The 17,771-nt window shown below is 35.8% G+C and overlaps 1 pseudogene; it reads right to left on the reverse strand.

Annotated features, from left to right (window-relative positions):
- Positions 1 to 15,224: 15,224 nt before the first annotated feature.
- Positions 15,225 to 15,868, reverse strand: LOC107841533 (annotated as a pseudogene).
- Between the last annotated feature and the right edge of the window lie 1,903 nt (positions 15,869 to 17,771).

Here is a 17,771-nt window from a genome sequence, read left to right on the forward strand (position 1 = left end):
CAAAATTGTAAACCGCATCAATCAACCATATTAGTGAGCCATTTCAATAAGCAACATCTAATGGATTATACCAATAATTTATAACTATAGACCATCTCATTATTTGTAATTATCACCTGGACAAGAAACCTTAATCGCGGGTCTTACCCAAAATCATGTCTATAAGCCATGTTATTACCCATAATAATAGGCCATATCAATACTAATATGCATAAGTAATTCTTTAGGAATATCCGGGTCTTATATAAATAACCTTATCCATACCACTAACCATATCTAAGTGTCACATTATCTTGAGCCGTAATACATCCTCAAGCCATTAATTACATCAATAAGCCACATTCCACCTGTGAGCCAAATCCTAATTATGAGTCATATAACACTGTGAACAATATTACGTATCAACAAAAACCATATTATACCCATGAGCCATATTTTATATCTACAACATTAGGCATATCCATAGACCAAGTTATTAATCACATTCAGAATCCATTCTTCTAATCACATGCATAAGTCATATATCTTACTTATAATATACACAATTAGTCACACATAAGAATAATATCATTAGCAATACTCGGGATTCACAACCATTGTTCCATATCCACTAGCTTACTCAATAATTATACTCAACCCTCTCAAACATCAACCTACCATTTATAATACTATACCCCTATCAAACTTCAACCTACCATTAAGTATACCATATGCAAATGAGTCTACAAGGTTATCATAAGTCTTAGCCAAAGGTGGGTCGAAGGGGGCCACTTCTAATCATCGAAGATTCCCTTGAGAAATTTCTACCTCGGACTAGGCTAAGGTATCTAAGTTCATTTTTTAGATGTCAATTAAGTCATGATTATCCCTAATATATGATTCTTCCCCGAACAAGATCAATTAAAGCAATCCTACTCAGAACAATAGAAACTAGGGCAGTCACCTTAGATTAAGCAATTAGGAACAACTCTACCCTAACATAAGTATCTAGGAAAATTCACCTACCTTAAGTAATTTAATGCATTTCCGTTCTAATTATACCAAGAAACCCAATTCACCTAATCCATGACTAATTACACTAACTACGCCATTTCTAAGGTTTTACGATAACCTAAGGGTCCAATTTACCCAAATATCCTTGTTCATACTTTCAAAACCTAAATTCCACCCCCATATATAGTGTGATATATAATTATACTACAAGATAGCTCAATCTATGAAATAGGTAAACCTAGCTTTCCTAGGCGCCGAATAAAGCCCGAAGAATCTGCTAAATCACCGATTTCCCTTTCTGAGAAGCTTCTCCAAGGGGCCATGCTATCAAAATCAAAATCTACTCATCAAAATGAGAACAGTGATTCCTATATTACACTATTATGCTTTGGATCCAAAATTATGTGAAAATCCCACGTGGGGCTTATTTACGAATATCAGTTTTTCGTAACTAGCTCAATATACCCATATGCTCAAGGAATGTTTACCCTAAATATGAGTGAATTTTGAGCTATATTAGTGCTAAAATCGAGTTACCACATTTTTTGGGGCTTTTAGAGGAAAATGGGAAAATCAACCATGAAAAATAAGGAATCTTACCACAAATTAAAGGAGAAATACGTAACTAAACCTTTCCAAAGCTCCAAAATTACCCACAAATGTTATTCCCAATATTTGACTCTTTTTAGGGTTTAAGAATCTTGAGAATGGATGAGAAATGATAAAAAAGCAGGCTGAAAGGGGGTATTTATACCCTTCCCACATATACAAGTATCGCATCCACGACTCCTCGTCGCAATCGCGATACTTGGCCTCAAGGGCAGAAGTCACAATCGGATGAGTGACATCACTTACGTGATACCTATCTGCTGCCATAGGTAGTTATTTTCATGATATAAGTGTCATGTTCAGGACACTTGCTTCTAGTGGACAGATCACTAACACGATCGGTGAATCACAAACGCGAGTGCACTAACACTAGCTGTGATTGGGAAATTTCTAAGTCTCCACTGACCCCTCAGAATTTATTAAAAATCCTGTGTTCACAAATAGACTATTCTACAAATATGATGTTCCAGACTTAAAGGCACATTTGAAATTTTCATCCAAGGCCATTTCAACAAAAAGTGGGTCCGACACCTAATTACCATTTTTCCTAACTTTTGACCAATAGCTCGAAATAATCTTGGGTGCCTCCGGACTCAAACAAAGAGTCCACCTAGCATCAAATCAACATTCTAGAGTTTTTGGTACAATCAGAATTGGTATACAATGTCATTTGACTAAAGTTTTTTCCCAACAGCCAATTTGAACAACTGAAGATTTCAAAATAGGGAATTGGCTCTAAAAATCCAATAAATTGCCCGGTAACTGAACTATCAGTTCCATAAAATCACAAAGGAATTAGGGAAGCTATAGAAAATATCTAAATAGAAAATATAAGTAGAAATGTACAAAATGACCTGAAGGGTCTTTACAATATCCACTTCTAAAAGAACTTTCATCCACAAAAGTAAAGGTTTAGGATGTACTTGAAGCCTCAAAAAAGTGAAGTTACTGGGTTTTTATCTCACTCTCGATATCCTAAGTAGCCTCCTCTACTTAGAGATGCCTTCACTGAACCTTAACAATAAGAATCTCCCTACAATGCAACTGTCTGACATCATTAGCCAAAATAAGGAAGACTCCTCCACAAAAGTCAACCGTTTATCCAACTGGACTGATTCTCATCCAAGCACATAATATAGATCAGGAATATATCATCGCAACATGAAAACATGGAAAACCGAATGGACATCACCAAAATTTAGGGGTAAGGCTAACTAATAAGTAACCTCACCAATGGTACGAAGAATCTCAAATATTCTAATATATTAGGGGATGAGCTTGAATTTCCTCCAGAACCTTATCACACCCTTTATGGGAGACACACAAAGGAATACCCGATCACTAGCTCCAAATCTCAAGGTACAAAGTCTACGATCTGCATAAGCCTTTTGTCTACTCCGAGCTACCCTCAACCAGTCCTGAATAACCTTGACTCTAGCCAATGACTCCTGAAACAAGTGAGTACCACGGGGTCTAACCTCAAATGTATCAAACCATCCAATCGGGGAATCACGTCACCTACTATATAAAGCCTAAAAAAACACCATCTCAATACTCGAATGCTAGCTGTTATTATATCAAACACTGCCAAGGTTAATTTTTTTTCCACTGACTTCCAAACTCCATAACATAGCCTCAGAGCATATCCTCGAGAACCTAAATAGTATGCTTCAACTGACTCTTGTGCTTATTTTGTGTTGAATTACTGTCTTGATATAATATCTGTCTGTGTGTACATCTTTCCATATTTATATATGTAATATTTGTATTTTTGTACTTCCTTGTCATAGTTATGTTTGGTATTTGTGAATATTGTAAAACTATTAGTGGAGATGGTATGGGCTATCGTTTGGGATATTTTCTGATTCAGGTGACATGCCCATAGTGGGTATTTTGTATGCCTTATTTTCTACTTTACATAGTCGATCTTTGATACCTACTGAGTACAAGTGGATCATACTCACCCCTACTACACCTTTTTGGTGTAGATCTAGGTATGAGTATGCCGTACGATAGTTGATTTAGATGGTTCTCAAAGTCTATTTGAGGTACCGGTTGATCTATACATCCAGAGTTGACCACTACTTTTTATTATATAGACTATTTTTTGTTATATTTAGAGATAGAGTGTAATACCTCATATTTTTGTGCTGAAATTCTAATCATTAGCTCTATGTGTCTAAGCTCTAATCCAAGTGATTATCATGTGAATATAAGTTGCATGATCATTATCCTATTCTATGTAGTAGTATAGACGTGAAAAATGTTCATAGCAATGACCTAGAACAAAGTTGAGATAAGATCAATTGATTCATCCAAAGTTTGACATTCGATTCTATCAGTGTCTACTTCAAATGTGTATATCTCTTAATATACATGGAAATTTTCATCCCAATACCTATCAAATTGTATATAATTGAATTATATTTCCAACGATACCAATTTTGCAAAAATCTGATACCCGAGTGAAAAGTTATGGCCATTTTAGTGGCTGAGGCAGTAGCACCATGCGATAAGCATACGACGCACGCTCTATCGCACGCTAATAATGTTTAGATTCTGTTTCCTCATTTTTAAAGGCAAAATTGGTATTTTTCAACCCCTACCAGCTATAACATGGGATTAAATTCCCATAACACCAAAATAAGTTTACTTTCTCTCAAAATCTCCAAGAACATTCATTAGGGTTTCAACCTAAAAATCCAAATATCTCAAGATTCAATTGTAGGTTTTTGATAATTTTTCAACATTCATATTCCACATTCCGAGGCCTATGAGAAGCACCCATTAATCTCAAGAATAGCAATCCGAAGTTAAGAGTTCATCCAAAGCTTAAATTTCAAGGTATGTGAGATTTGAACAAGAACACCCTCTCATTATGTGCCCAAAACTTATTTTAGATTATAAATTACTGAATTTTTGATTATTTTCCATGAAATTCAAGTTGGGGTTTATACCCATGGTTGTTAATTACAAGCTTATAAGGTTCCCAATGATTTAGAAGTGTAATTGTATGACTAATTTCACATATTTATGCAAGTAATGTGATTTTTCAGATCTTTCCAAGTGAGTTTAAGCATTATATTGTGATTCTTGATTTCTATATTTTGACATTGTTGAAGTATTTTCAAGATGTAAATTGAGTATGATGTTTTCCTATGATATTAGATGAGTATGTTTATATTTTCATGTTTGTTGCTAAAATTTTTAGATTTTGAGATGATTCATCAATATTTACATTATCAAGCATGAATCTTTTGGTGTTTTAATACGAGTTTGATATGTGGGTCATTAACCCCTATTTAAAGATTGTTATTTTAAGAATGAGTTACTGAGGACTTTTAAAGAATTGCAAGAAGTACGGTTATATTTTCATTATTATGAGATCATTAAAGCTTTGATGATGAGTCTATCAAGATTTCAGGAAAGAGTTGGTTTTTGAACCCAAGTAAGAAAAGAAATCCTCATTTGATTAATTTATGATAAAGGGTAGCATATTGGCTCCCGATGCAAATTGTTGAATAGTTTATTGTGGATTTTCTTTAATGTTCTAAGCTAAGTCCGGGAGTAGTATTTAGCACCGAGCGGGAAGTGTGGTACCTCCCTAGAACTACGTGCTCCCATAGAATGTGAGCCTAAGGCTGATATAGTGATCACTAATGAACTAAAAAGTTAAGGTTCTATCCAATGGCAAGGATAGAACAACTCTCCTCAACGTGGGTAAGACATTGGACTCCATGTAGCTCAGATGGTTTATGTCGGTTAAGACAAACTCCCAAAAAAGTCCCCCACTCTATCTAAGATAAAAGTATATGTTTTTCGAAAGCTATGATTCCCAGATTTCTAAGGTTCTCAAGTGTCAAAATCTTTAAGTTTTCAGAGAAGTTCTTAGTTTTCATGATATTAAAGTGTATGTTCGGAAAGATGTTGTTTTAAGACATTATCTATACTACAAGTTTGAGAACAAAGAAAGAATGCAGATTTAGAATGAAGTGAAATGACTCACGAGATTTATACTAAATGTTTCATTATTCATGATTTATGAGATTTATATTTCAGATATTATTCAAGCTATGTGAGTCATTTATGTCAGTATGCATAATTTTATAAATTGTGGTGATATTGAGATATTATTTTATATATATATTGCACCCTCATATACATAGTACATCCTCAAAGTACTGATCCACATATACCTCTATGTGCTGCATTGTCTCATAATATAGGTACAAGTTTTAGTATGCACATCAAACTCAGACGATCACAGATTTCAGCCAACAGATGATATGTCCTCCTACTTCGAGGATTTAAGTTAGATGTCATTTATATATTTTCTTTCTTTATTATTCTTATATATTAATTAGTGATAGTTGGGGTCACGTCCTAGCTATCTATAGTCAGTATTAGTAGAGTTTTCATAGACAGTCAGTAGATTCATTGTATTTATCTCTGTTTCTTTGTCAAAGTAGAGTTTTAATTATGTGAATTCACTTTTGTATTGATCAGATTTAGAAAATATGTATCTTCTGCTTACTTTGTTCAGATTTATCTATCTTATTCATTTGCTTATAAGTTATGCCAGTAGAAGGGTTAGCTTGGGGTCACTTTTAACCCTAAGCACCGTGTGACATCTCGGGACCCGATTTTGGGCTTTACAAACTTGGTATAAAGCACAAAGTTCAAGTGTCCTAGGGTCTCTGTGAGGTTGTGTCTAGTAGAGTTTTGCAGAACGGTATGGAGACATCTGTACTTTTCTTTGAAAAGCTACAAGGAATTTAGAAAATGTTTCTATTCTTTCAAGTCTCAGATTGTGCTATAGAAAGGGTCTCTAAGAAACTCATACAGATTCTCATCTTGCTTTATTTGAGCCATTTTTGTCTTATTCCCAAGGTATCAGAAATAGTCAAGCTCAAATCCTTACTGCTAGAGCTTTCTCAAACAGTCACCACAAATAGTTATGGGATTATAAGAAGGCTAGAAAGTATCCCATCAGTGCTTTTAAGTTCCAAAGTTTGAAGGGCTTTATTCATGCTTATGAAAATTCATACACTAAGCCCAAGTCAAATGTGCTTTCAGATTCCTTCTGAGAATCTATGATGATAATCTATACTTCCCTATCCATGTATTATTATTGAGATAACATGATCAGCAAGTTCTAATTTCCTCCCCTAATAATGCTCTCCAACTTGCTAGCAAGAAGTTTTAAAAGTTTCATAAAGCGGCTTGAGAGGAGCCTTCTAGTGTGTTATAAGTCCCTCAAATTTAAAGTTATACCCTCATTCTTATGAGTCATTTAGTGAAGACAGAGCAATATGTGTATTCTTATATCATTGAATATTTTGTATCAAGTTTCTATACCTTGTAATATGTAATCTTGTATCATGGTATTTTTGAAACTCAAAGTCTAGTGAATTTGTGTGGGGCTCTTTCGATTCACTAGCATAGTTTTGTTATTCATCTAATTTTCTTGTTCAAAACACAAAATCAAAGTCTAGTGAAGCCGTGTGGGGCTCTTTTGATTCACTAGCATAGTTGCTTTGTTATTTATCCCATTTTCTTATTCAAAACACAAAACCAAAGTCTAGTAAAGCCGTGTGAGGCCTATTTTGATTCACTAGTAACTTGTTGTTTATCTTGTTGTTCTTGTGTTAGTTGAAAGTGTGGGTTTAGAAGTGTAGTGACAAGAAAGATGGTAAGGGCGATTTATTGAATATGTATAGCTAAATTTTTGCTTATGATTGAATTAGCAATGAAGTGATATACCCTTGTTTGTTAGTTTAGTGAAAGTTAGAGAAGGATATTATTAGTTAAGGTGGATTGTTGTTTGCTTGAGGTAAGAAAAGAGTTACTGTGCTAGAAAAGTATAGATTTTGATGGAAGTACTTAGTGGATAACTGTTGTAAATTTAGGCTTTCCTGAGATTGCAAGAGAAAGTTTAGTTGAAACTTATAAAGCTATGAAGAAGTTTAGATGTATAAGAAGGGTAAATAGTAATGAGGTGTAGAAGAAGGAGGTTCTAGCGAATCATAATAAGATAGACCATAGGATTGTGATTGATCATTATTGTTATGAGGTTTTAGCGAACTAGCATTTTCGAATGTTTGGCAGGTAAATATAGTTGATAAGATTATGGTTAATCATAGCTAGAATGAGATACTAAGTTCAAATAGTAGATGATGAGCAAGTTGGGGATAACGATTGCTTGGTTAGTGATGCTAGTTATATGGAGGTGAACCAATAGTCTTGAAATGATGAATGCAAGAATTTAAGTTAATTGATTTAAGATTAAGTATGATGTTGTAGGTATGAGATAAAGGCATGCCCAAGGTGATATAAGGTTGCATTATTTTCTAAGTTTATTAAGTATTGTGTGTGGGTAGTAGTACCCTTTAGTTTTAAGTGGAAGAACATAGTGTCTAGTATATGTTACTCTGGATAGCCAAGTTAAAGATGATATATAAAAGGGTATTGTTCAAGAATGAAGTCAGCAAGTTTGAACTATAGCTTATGCGTGCAAGTGTAGCATTTAAGTGTGGACCATTAGAGCAAAGATATTCCGACTCACTCCTAGGAATGTGAGATAGATCCATAAGTTTAGAAGATGGCTTTAAATCTAAGGGGGAAATAGTATAAGACCCTATAATATTCTAGCTCTTTTCAGTTCCTTGTTGCATGACAAAATAGTTCCCAAAACTTAGAAATTTTCAGCTAAGTGCCAAGACTTAGTCTTTTCCAAAGCTTTCAAACTTTGATGATTTTGTTCATGACCTTCCTAACCTCCGAAAGTTGATTTTCAAGTTGATTCATGATCGAGGGAGTCAATAGTATATCTTGGGTGAGTTTTGGAATTTTCAGAATCCGTTTAGGGCATGTTTGGAATTCAGAACAGTGACATCGTGCGATTAGCGTGCGACGCATGCTCTAGTCCACCCGTAGTAGCATGCAATAAAGCATGCGGTGCACGCTCTATTCCGGTGCTCCATAGCATACGATGCACGCTCCACAGCATGCTCCCTCGTTTATCCAGCTCCTATTTCAACTATCTAAGGGATAATGTTTATATACTTCTTATGCATTTAAGTTCATTCTCAACTTTTAGTAAGTAATAGTTTCACTCTATGATTCGAGTTATCCCTTAAAAATCTATGGACTCCAGTCTTATGATTGAATATATCATGATAAGTATGAACTCATGTTTTAGAGTAGGACAAGTTTTAGAACTCATGATACTGGTGAAGTTCGCATTATATCATGTATGTCCTCAGCTTAGATTTCTTTAATGAATCTATGCCTTTAATATTTTATTCCTCAGGTCTAGAATAAGTGTTAAAGTTATCTATTATAGCCTTTCATACTTTAGGTTCTTATGTGTCATCCCTTCGGTGACCTCTTCCTATGTTAAGATAGTGGCGATGATATTGGATAAGCAATGGTTTAGATGAGAAAGAGTTGATGACCCTCATTAAGAAAAATTATTTATGCTTGTCTATCTAAGGCTAAAGTGTGAAGTAAGATTGATGTCAAGTCTTTGATACATGTCATGGTTAGTTAGAAATTATGTGTATGTTCTTAAGAATAGTGCAAGGAAATTGTTGTTGATAAAGGTTTAGAGAATATGCGAAGTATGCCCTTATACGATTTTTCCTTGAAGTTCATACATTTTTTTATAATAGGCTTGAATGTCATGTTGGGTGTAAGTGGATGAATAAAATATGCGCTAGTCAATCAATAGTAAGTGTTTTGAGTTAGTCAATAGGGTGTGAACTCTAAAAAGATATGGAATATTGAACCTTGTGGTTTAGACTAGTATTGTGGTTTGGCTGTTGTATCTTGTGATTTAGAGTTAGGCTTGACCTTGGTGAGAGGACTTAGTTTAGTTTAGACCTGGCAGAAAGATTTATCAGTGCCCATGTGAGAATTATAAGTTGAATCAAGCTAGTGTGATATTTGAGGGGAATAGCATAGTCAAGGAAGCATTTGAGAAATGTTGCTAAACATGAAATTAAGAATTAGCATTTCTTATGGCCTAGAAATTCTACCCTAGCTTATGATTTATGGGTCTATGTTCCAGGACACAGAGAGGTAGCATTGCTGTAATTCCTTATTCAGATATTTTATTCAGATCATGCCCAAAGTTTTTTACTCCCCAATTGCATTAGAAATTTCTTAGAAAGGCGTTGAAGAAATACTTTATTTGGGTGTAAGCATCCAGTATGATTCAGTCTATAAGTATTATGTGTATCATCTCAGTCTTTTTCAAATTTTTAAATTGATCATTATCATTCGGGGATGAACAATCCCAAGAGGGGGATGTTGTAATACCCTGAGTTTTCATGTCATAAACCTCTTATCTTTTTTTCATGAGATCAGATCCAGTGAAAAGTAATGGTTACTTATAAGTTGACACTCTCATTTCTATCTTAGCCATATAGCTATTTTCATGAGAACTCATGCACTTAGAGATCAGTTCAGTGGCACATTTTGTTTGAGATTCAGTGATTTAGTTTATATCAGTTGTACATGATAGCTTAAAGACTGAGATTCCTCTATGTTTCAGCTTAATTATCCATATTCGAGGACGAATGTTCCCAAGGGGGAGATAATGTAATACCCCGTATTTTAGTGCTGGAATTCTAACCGTCATTTCTACGTGTCTAAGATCTAATCCAAGTAATTCTCACATGAATATAAGTTGCATGATCATTATCCTAGTCTATGGAGTAGTATATAGGTGAAAAATGTTCATAGCAATGACCTAGAACAAAGTTGAGCTAAGATCAATTGATTCATCCAAAGTTTGACATTCGATTCTATCAGTGTCTACTTCAAATGTGTATATCACTTAATATACATGGAATTTTTCATTCCAAGACCTATCAAATTGTATATAATTGAATTAGCTTTCCAACGATACCAATTTCGTAAAAATCCGATACCCGAGCGAAAAGTTATGGCCATTTTAGTGGCTGAGGCAGTAACACCATGCGATAAGCGTGCGACGCATGGTCTATCGCACGCTAATAATTTTCAGGTTCTTTTTCCACATTTTAAAGGGAAAAACTGGTATTTTTCAACCCCTATCCAGCTATAACACGGGATTAAACTCCCATAACACCAAAATAAGTTTACTTTCTCTCAAAATCACCAAGAACATTCATTAGGGTTTTAACCTAAAAATGCAAATTTCTTAAGATTTAACATAGGTTTTCGATAATTTTTAAAGATTCAGATTTCCCATTCCGAGGGCTATGATAAGCACCCATTAATCTCAAGAATAGTAATCTAAAGTTAAGAGTTCATCCAAAGCTTAAATTTCAAGGTATGTGGAGTTTGAACAAGAACACCCTTTCATTCTTGTGCCCAAAGCTTATTTTAGATTATAAATTACTGAATTTTTGATTATTTTCCATGAAATTCAAGTTGGGGTTTATACTCATGGTTGTTAATTACAAGCTTATGAGGTTCCCAATGATTTAGAAGTGTAATTGTATGACTAATTTCACATATTTATGCAAGTAATGTGATTTTCCAGATTTTTCCAAGTGAGTTTACGCATTATATTATGATTCTTGATTTCTATATTTTGACATTGTTGAAGTATTCTCAAGAAGTATATTGAGTATGATGTTTTGCTATGATATTACATGAATATGTCTATATTTTCATGCTTATTGCTGAAATTTTTAGATTTTGATTTGATTCATCAATATTTACATTATCAAGCATGAATCTTTTGGTGCTTTAATACAAGTTTGATAAATGGGTCACTAACCCCTATTTAAAGAATGTTATTTTGAGAATGAGTTATTGAGGACTTTTAAAGAATAGCAAGAAGTATGGTTATATTTTCATTATTATGAGATCTTTAAAGCTTTGATGATGTCTATCAAGATTTCAGGAATGAGTTGGTTTTTGAACCCAAGTAAGAAAAGAAATCCATATTTGATTGATTTATGATAATGGGGTAGCATATTGTCTCCCGATGCAAATTGTTGAATAGTTTATTGTGCATTTTCTTTAAAGTTCTGAGCTAAGTCCGGGAGTAGTATTTAGCACCAAGCGAAAAGTGTGGTACTTCCCTAGAACTACGTGCCCCCGTAGGATGTGAGCATGAGGCTGATATAGTGATCACTAATGAACTGAAAAGTTAAGGTTCTATCTGATGGCAAGGATAGAACAGCTCTCCCTAACGTGGGTAAGACGTTGGACTCCATGTAGCTTAGATGGTTTAAGTCGGTTAAGAAAAACTCCCAAAGTAGTCCCCCACTCTATCTAAGATAAAGGTATATGTTTTTTGAAAGCTATGATTCCCAGATTTCTAAGGTTCTCAAGTGTCAAAATCTTTAAGTTTTCAGAGAAGTTCTTAGTTTTCATTAGATTAAAGTGTATGTTCGGAAAGATGTTATTTTAAGACATTATATGGGGTACATGGGAATTCCCTAAGGATTGGCTAAGAACAATACTTGCAAGTTATAGCCGGTATAATGATACCACTATCCAATAGCCTTGATAAATAAATGGTTAATGGTTTGGTTGGTTTCTTGGTAATGGCTTTAATTAGGCTTAAAGGAGTGATGTGTAGCAAATCCATGGAAGGTGGAGATCCCGGGGAGATCTAAACTAGAAACTCATATTTTCCAACGTGAGGTTTGGTCCTAGTGACCATGTGCATGATTCACACTATATATTTTAGGGGATATACTAGTCATCCCAAGTTCTTTTCTTTGTTCGTACGGCTTCACGCACTAGGGCCCTTTCAGCAGGGGGAGCTGAACCCATATAGACCGTGGGTGGTTTAGGACAGTAAAGCTATACAGCCCATGTAAATGTTTTAATGTAATGCTAAACTCAGTTTCCTTTCCTGACATGGTTATATATATTTTAAGGTTTTGTGCATATGTATTATTTTTACTTGGTTTTATAAAGGGCATTAATTTATCCTTATCTTGAGTTCATGCTAGCGTTCACCCGTTAACCCATCTTCGGGTGTTGTATCCCCACGTGATGCAGGAACCAACTGTTCTACTCCTCTTGCTTAGCATTAGAATATTTGGTGACAACTGTTGGATTAAAGTGATGAGCTTCCATCCTTTTGAAAGGCTCCATTTCATGGATACTATTTCATACTTTGACTTATTTATGGATATTATTTTGGCTATGGTTGGGGGAACGTCCCAACTGGATTTTAGTATTCTTTTGGTTAGAGGCTTTGTGGTGTTACTATAGGTTGGAATTAGCGAGATCAGTATTGGTATCAACCTTAGCATTGGTATTAATATTGGGGATGATACCGGTTGATGATATTGTTAGCTGTTACATCCTCTTTTATTTTGGTATTATTTATTAATGGAACTTATTTGGTTATGGTTGGATCTATGAATTAGTTTGGCTTGGTATGGTTGTACGGTTGGTAGGGGACGATCAAAATTGGTTGGGTCGGTCTCGATAATAGACCTATCCCAGAGTCTATAATCTAGATAATTACACTATCTTGTTATATGTTCAAATTTTATCAAACTCAGGGTAGGCGACTGTAGGTTAGGTTTGGTAATGGGGGTATCTTCGGTCCCGATCAAACTTGGGATGCCCGTTATGACAAGGCCCCGGTTTGGGTTTTGTCAAGTTGGTATCAGATCCTTAGGTTCTTGGTCAATTGGGAGTCCACATAGTTGTGTCAAGTAGTGTCTCTTTTAAGGGTGCGTAGTGCGCCATAATCATAAGAGAGAGACTATAAGGAATTTAGGAATATTTCACTTTCTTCGTATTCTATTTTCAAGCTTGGAGTCTAAGTCCTGGAATTCTTCTCTAATCCTTGATTGTTCACTTTTTAGATCATGCCTCGACATTATGGAACACAAGAAAACTCTTTAGTCCCATCTGGGGACAATGTGGATGGTGTACATCCTACATCTGGAGTTCATCCTCGATCTCAGGGTCCTATCCCTGATTGTTCTTGAGTTCGCCAATTTCTACTAGTCCTCCTTAAGGTGAGATGACTAATGAAGAATTTCACTAGTCTTTTCATACTATTGCTCAATTAGTTGCTGCTCAGGCTGAGCGGGATGCGTCTGGTGGGTCATCTACTGAGGCCACAAGGGTTGTCTAATTTATGAAACTGAATCCTCCTACTTTTACTGGTGTGAAGGTGAAGGAGCATCCTCAGGGTTTCTTGGATGAAATGGAGAAGATATTCAGGGTGATGCAGGCCATAAATATAGAAGGTGTAAGCTTTGTAGCTTATTAGCTCAAGAATGTTATGTACCAATGGTACAAAGAGTGGGATAAGGATAGAGGTAATGTGAAGGAGATGTCCTTATGGGATGCCTTCTCTGGTGCTTTTTTGGATTGTTTCTTTCCTCAAGAGCTAAGGGAAGAAAAAATAGAGGAGTTTGTCAATCTTAAGCAAGGGAGAATGTCTGTCAAGGAATATGCCTGAAGTTTTATCAACTATCAAGCTATGCTCCTAATTTGGTGGCTGATATGAAAGCGGGGATGAGAAAGTTCGCTTCTAGTCTATCTCAAGATTTGATCTTGGAAAACAAGACTGCTTTGATGATCAAAGATATGGACATTTTGAGATTAGTTGTCCATATATAGCAGGTAAAGGGTGAAAAGAGAAAATAACCAAAATTTAGGAATAGGCATGGTAAGAGGAGCAGTTTTCTAATCAGGGAGGTGCTTAGTCAAAAGGTAGTCAGGATGGAGGTAAATGGCCAAAAAAAAAGTTAAGGAGTTATGGTTCTTTCTCTACTACTAGCGTTCCTTACCTGAGGTAATCGGGTGATAGGTGTCAGCAAGGTGGTGATAATTTTCAAGCATAGGATGCTCAATCTCAGGTGAGTAGGGTCAATCGGCTTCTTCATGCACTCTTTGTCGATTATGTGGTCGTCTTCATCAGGGTTATTATGACAAAGGAATGGATAAGTTTTTTAAATATGGCAAGCCAAGCCATATGCTCAAGAATTGTATGGTTGGCACCAGTTTCTTCATCTTTTGCTTCTCCACCTAGTGGTGTGACTTTAGTGTCTGCTCTTGCTTCTGGTACCGGTACTGGACAGAATAGGTTGTATGCTCTTGTATCTTAATAGAAATCTGAGGCATCACCTAATGTCGTTACTGGTACGTTATAACTCTTTTCTCATTGCGTGTATTGTTTACTTGATCAGGGATCCACTTTTTCCTATGTGACCCATATGTGGTTATATGTTTTGGTTTTGATCCTGAGGCTATTTTGGATCCTTTTTCTATTTCTACCCCAGTAGGTGACTCAGTTGTTACAAAAGAGTCTATAGGGGTATATGGTATCTGTTGGTGGTAGGCAGACTTTGTTGGATTTGTTTGAACTAGATATAGTGGATTTTGATGTTATTCTGGGGATAGATTGGTTACATTCTTATTATGCATCCTTGGATTGTCAGAACCTTAAGGTTGTCTTTAGGTTCCCCGGTGAACCGGTTTTAGAGTGGGAGAGTGGTTCCCTGGATCCTAAGGGGAGGTTTATTTCTTATCTTAGAGCTCAAAGGTTAATATCTAAGGGTTGTCTCTATTACTTGGTCTGGGTTAAAGATTCTAAATCGGAGGGTCCTCCTTTTCATTCGGTTCTGGTATATATTAACTATTCGTCAAATAGAGTTGTCACCATGATAAAGAATTGAACATAGACAGAGCTCTCTCCACTGCATGGATAATGCATTAAGCTTATATGTAGTCATTTTTTATGATATTTCCTTTCCCTATTTACAATTTCTATCATTCTCGTTAGTTCAATAGCTTGTGAATGCATTCGGGTTAAAAATACCTCCAATTGGGGATTATACAGCTTCCACACATTAGAATGATGCTTTGACATTAAATCCAGATTTTCTAGTCTTATTACTTGATGCTGCAATAAACGCTGAGCGTTGAAGCGCTTGATTCCACACAGTTTTATCATTATGTTTGTTCACAAGTGGTACCTTAAGTCCATATCATGAAGTATCTATCTTTCGTGGAGGCTTTCCAGCTCTCACCCTCTCATATTCCCTCGCAAGAATCGGGCGATTCTCAACATTGAAGTTATGTAGATGAGGTGGATTTTTTAGGATTTTTTAAAGCTGTGGTGCATCTCTTCTTTGAATAAATAGTCTACATCTTCTTTTATGTTTTGATCACCATACTCCTCGTCAATGTACGACAAAGAATCTATTACTTTTGCACTACTCAACACCGTCGATCGAGACTTTGGCAGTACTTGTAGCATCAAAACGTTGCCATATTTTGTCACCATTATTGGTCGATGCTTCTTACTGGTGTGGAATAAGGTGATAGTGAGTTCCAGTTCAATGAAAGATAAGCTGAGGTCTTTTTGGATGATCTTCCTAGTGTTCCTCTAGATAGAAAAATGAACTTTGTATTAATTTGCTTCCGGACACTTGTCCAATATCTATTCCTCCTTATAGAATGGCTCTGACGGAGTTGAGGGAACTCAAGGAGAAACTTAAGAATCTTTTGAATAAGGGGTTTATTCATCCTAGTGTATCCCCGTGGGGTACACCAGTATTGTTCGTGTCCAAGAAGGATGGTTTCCTTCGGATGTGCATTGACTATCAATCATTGAATAAGGTAACAATTAAGAAAAAGTATCCTCTTCCAAGGATAGATGACTTATTTGACCAGTTGCAAGGTGTCAAGTTCTTTTCTAATATATAACTTCGATCTAGGTATTATTAGCTTAAGATTAGGGAGGAGGATATCCCAAAGACGTCTTTTAGTACTCGGTATGGGCACTTTGAATTCTTGCTAATGTCATTTAGACTAATTCCCTGGCAACTTTTATGGACTTGATAAACAGGGTTTTCCGACAGTTCTTGGATCTCTTCATTATTTTGTTTATTGATGACATTATGGTTTATTGCAAGAGTAAGGCAAATCATGCTAATCACCTCCATGTGGTATTGTAGACCTTGAAAGAACAATAGTTGTATTCCAAGTTCTCCAAATGTGAGTTTTGGTTAAACATTGTGACTTTTCTTGGTCATATTATTTCTAGCGAGGAGATCATGGTGGATTCTCAAAAGGTGGTTGTGATTAAAAGGTGGCCTAGACCTATGACTCCAACCGACATTCAGAGCTTCTTGGGTTTGGCCAGGTATTATTGAAGGTTTGTGGAGAGCTTTTTGATGATAGATACTTATTTGACTAAGTTAACTCAGAAAAAGGTAAAGTTTTCTTAGTCGGATGCTTATGAGGGGAGTTTTGAGAATTTGAAATATAAGCTAACTTCGGCTCCAGTCTTGACATTGCCTAAGGGCAGTGAGGGGTTTATGGTTTATTGTGATGCATCTAGGGTGGGACTTGGTTGTGTTTTGATATAGCATAGGAAGGTGATTGCCTATGCTTCCAGGTAGTTGAAGGTACATGAGAAGAATTATCCTACCCATGATTTAGAGTTGTTGGCGGTGGTTTTTGATTTAATAATCTGGCGACATTATCTTTATGGATTGAACATAGACATCTTTTTTATCATTAGAGTCTACAGTATGTGTTCACTCAGAAGTAGCTAAAACTCAGGCAAAGGAGATGGTTGGAGCTTCTCAAAGACTATAACATGAGTCTTCACTATCACCCAGATAAGGCTAACGTGGTTGTTGATTCTCTTAGCAGGTTATCCATAGGGAATTTGGTTCATGTAGAGGAAGGAAAGTAGGAATTGGTGAAAGACATTCACCACTTGAATAATTTTAGAGTTTGTCTTTTGGACTCTGGGGATGGTGGGGTAATGGTACAGAAAGTGATTTGGTCATCTCTTGGTGCAGAGATTAAGGAGAAGCGAGTGCTAGATCCTATTTTGATGAAAATCAAGCTTAATATGAGTATGAAGAAGGTAATGGTGTTTGAGATCATTGGCGATGGTACTTTATGATACCAAGGAAGGTTGTGTGTTCCTGAGGTCGACGGGTTGCAACAAAGGATCTTGATTGAGGCACATGAATTACGCTATATCGTACATCCCAGCTCGATGAAGATGTATCATAATACCAAGGAGATGTATTGGTGGAATGGTATGAAAAGAGATGTGGCTGATTTTCTGGCCAAATGCATGGTGTGTCAACAAGTTAAAGTTGAGCACATGATACTGGTGGGTTGTATCAATATATTATTTTGCCCGAATAAAAATAAGAGGTACTTCC

Source organism: Capsicum annuum, chromosome 9, assembly GCF_002878395.1.
Source record: "Capsicum annuum cultivar UCD-10X-F1 chromosome 9, UCD10Xv1.1, whole genome shotgun sequence".
In the NCBI taxonomy this organism is placed as follows: Eukaryota; Viridiplantae; Streptophyta; class Magnoliopsida; order Solanales; family Solanaceae; genus Capsicum; species Capsicum annuum.